We start from the raw sequence: 3,578 nt of genomic DNA, 5'->3' as shown, positions 1-3,578 counted from the left end.
CTTACTTTTCGAAAATTGAAGCTGGAGTGTATTTGTTAACGTTACGACAAAATTGATGACTTCAATAGTCGTAGATAGGGAGAAAAGATACTAAATGGTCAATCAAAATTCGCAAGAAGAGGAACCAACAACACTATGGAAAACAACAAAACAAAACGACAAAAAGACAAACAACATGCTACTGTTACAAAATAATACACATTAAACTAAAAACTGAGTAACATTAACCCCACCAAAAACCTGGTTGATCTGAGGTGCTCCGGAAATGTGATTCTTCAAATGTACATGTGACTCCTCTTGTGTTGCTCATGGTATGTACAACTTCTTAGATAATTCTTACTCGCTGATGAAACAATTGAGGAATCCTAAAGTTCAATTTCCATTTTGTTGCAGCAACATTCGAGCTGCATTTGAATGGTATGTCTCCCATTTCATATGATATTTAAAAGCTTCTTTTTCATAAAAATATTAGCGTTCTGTGTAGCATTTAATGGACTCTTATTTGTCTTTTCTTTACTTTTCTTGTTGACCATGGTATTGTCAGTTTTTGTCGAAATATATTTTTTATTGCTCCCGTTTTAAAAATGATCACACATTTGTTAAAGAAAAGGAAGAACTGAAATCACATAAACCAAATGTAATAGAGAGATACTATGCATATGGGACATTCAAAACGCTTAAGTCGAAAGAAAACTGACAACGCCATGGCAAAAAAACAAAAAACAAAAAACAAAAACAAAAGACGACGAAAAGACAAACAAAGAAAAAGGTTCAATAATACTTATTAGTCAATTGATTCGTTTAGCCTGTAAAAGTTCACTTTATACGGACTTTACAAACAGGGCAGGAATCCTGTCACAAAAACTGCCCTTGTAGAGGTATGATGGAGAATAACTGAAATCAACGCAATATAAGCTTGACGGTTACTACCAAGAATTGGTTGACCGATAAGAGTTGTATTTGTTTCAGCTAACAACTGACATTTTTACTATAAATGTTTAAGGTACCCGAAAATTCGCCTAATCTGTAAATTTGTCGATTTATTGCTGATTGCGACATTTTGACTTACTGTGGATTTGGATGGCGGGTGATGCATGCATAGCAGGAGGCCTTTAAAACAAGAGTTTCAAATAGTGAAGTTGAAGTAATCCCTTCGACAATATAACGGATGCTATCTCGAGTTTGTTGAGCGTTATGGAATATCTGTTTCACAGATGACGACGAATATGTTACCACAACTGTTATGAATTTTTGGTCTTCAATGCTCTTCAACTTTATACTTGTTTGGCTTTTTAAAAATTTTGATTTGAGCGTCACTGATGAGTCTTAATCAGACGAAACGCGCGACTAGCGTATCAAATTATAAGCCTGGTACCTTTGATAACTATTTACACCACTGGGTCGATGCCACTGCTGGTGAACGTTTCGTCCCCGAGGGTATCACAAGCCCAGTAGTCAGCACTTCGGTGTTGACATGAATATCAATTATATGGTCATTTTTATAAATATAATGTTTGCAAAATTATGAATTATTCGAAAGACTAAGGATTTTTTTATCCCAGGCATAGCTTACCTTAGCCGTATTTGGCACAACTTTTTTGGAATTTTTGGTCTTCAATGCTCTTCAACTTTATACTTGTTCAACTTTTTAACAATTTTGATCTGAGCGTCACTGATGAGTCTTATGCAGACGAAACGCGCGTCTGGCGTATCAAATTATAAGCCTGGTACCATTGATAACTATTACCACAATCCCAATTTTCTAATCTTTGAATGTGACATACCGAATAAGATTTATCACTGGGTCTGTACTTACATGAGCAACACGACGGGTGACACAAGTGTGTTTCGTAGACCATTGTTTTTTTTCTTTTGGTCGTGTTTCGATTTTGCCATGACATTGTTAGTTTGTTCAAGACTTATGAGTTTGCAATTTGCCCAACCCTTTTTGTTTCTTCCGTCTATCATTTACCCTGTCAACGCACCTTTTGGGGTCCAAGCGATCCCTCAGGTTTTGCTTTTGTTATATTGTATAATGTTTCCTTGTAGATGTGTTTTTTTGTCGTGAATCCCATTCTTTTTTTTCTGGTCATATTTTATTGTCCTTTGAGTGTATTCAAATCTGAGAATATCAAAAGTCTGTTTTAAATGAGGATTTCTATGAAGGTTGGTTTATTTCCCTACCCTGTAATACTGTTATTAAAAGATTAAAATCACAACGCTAGTTTGTTTTTCAAGCTTTTTTTATTAGAACATGAAGACTACAACTAAGAAAAGAAAGATAAAATAGTTGCAGGAAAACCCCTTATTTTTGATACGTCCGTAGAAATGCACATATTTCTTGTTAACAGTTATTTTTATTTCTATAACCACCGATAAATCTTGGCACACGTAGATACTAATTTGTTTATTTCTTTTATATAATAATATTACTTCTGGACTGGAAAGCTGAACGTGTATGACACAACGTTTGTTAGTTTTCAAGTTGATGAGGAATTTTTTGTTGACCGATTTCGAACAAAATGTGGCAAGGGGGGAAGCGGTAAGAATGATAGCAAAGGTACATGGTTGTGATCTGCATGTCATAAGTTTGCTTATAACATATCCATTCCGTTGTCCAAATTTTCCATCGACTTCATTCTGAAAAAGTAAAGGATTTTCTGATAAAGTCAACATAAAAATATATTCACAATTGAATTAAATCTTTTCAAATACTATTATATTTATTTCTAAATATGCTCGTTCAATTGACCAACCACTCTTTGTTTGATAAATAAAACGTTATTGTTTACGACAAATGATGTTGGCACGACGGAAGACAACATATCCCCATTCTCACTTATTCTCCGTAGCAAACTACACAGACCTTCCGAGTCTTGCTAGAGTTTTTCAAACGTTCGTTTTGTTTCTGCCATTTTAAATTTAGAAATGTGTATATAATGGCATATTGTATTTAATCAATCGTACACTCAACATAGAAATTAATGTTTTCAGCTTAAATGTTGGTATGTATATAATAATCATGCTTATATTTTTGATATATAACATATGTTGGTCTATTGATGAATTTCATTTTGTAAATTTATAACATTCAATATGATGCAACAAAATTGGAAATTAAAATACTTACAGTGGAGTGTAATCCAATTCGTTAATACTTTTAGCATCTTGAGTAGCTCTGAAAGGATTTTTCACCCTGCTGCAATGAACACAGACGCAAAGTTTCCCGGGATGGAGTACTCGGCATAAATAATGTGTGCAACCAGCAGTCCCACAGAACTTGCCACAGTAGTACGATGAGCAAGCATGCGAATGAGCTTCCGTACCTTCAAGATATAAAAAAAAATGTAAATAAGACCGGTTAATTTTGAATCATTTTTATGAAGTTAAAACATGGTAATTTTTTGACAATAAACTAAGGCGTTTCTATGGACCTCATTAAAATATACAACACATAACGGAGTTTCGGTAGACTAAAATGAATAAAAGTAACAGGAAAACATTGTAAATTGTTTGACAAAAAATCACGGTGTATCTGTACACTTCGTTGAAATGAATAAACAATACACGGAAATGTT

Source organism: Mytilus californianus, unplaced genomic scaffold, assembly GCF_021869535.1.
Source record: "Mytilus californianus isolate M0D057914Y unplaced genomic scaffold, xbMytCali1.0.p SCAF_31, whole genome shotgun sequence".
Classification (NCBI taxonomy): domain Eukaryota; kingdom Metazoa; phylum Mollusca; class Bivalvia; order Mytilida; family Mytilidae; genus Mytilus; species Mytilus californianus.
This window is presented reverse-complemented; position numbering follows the sequence as displayed.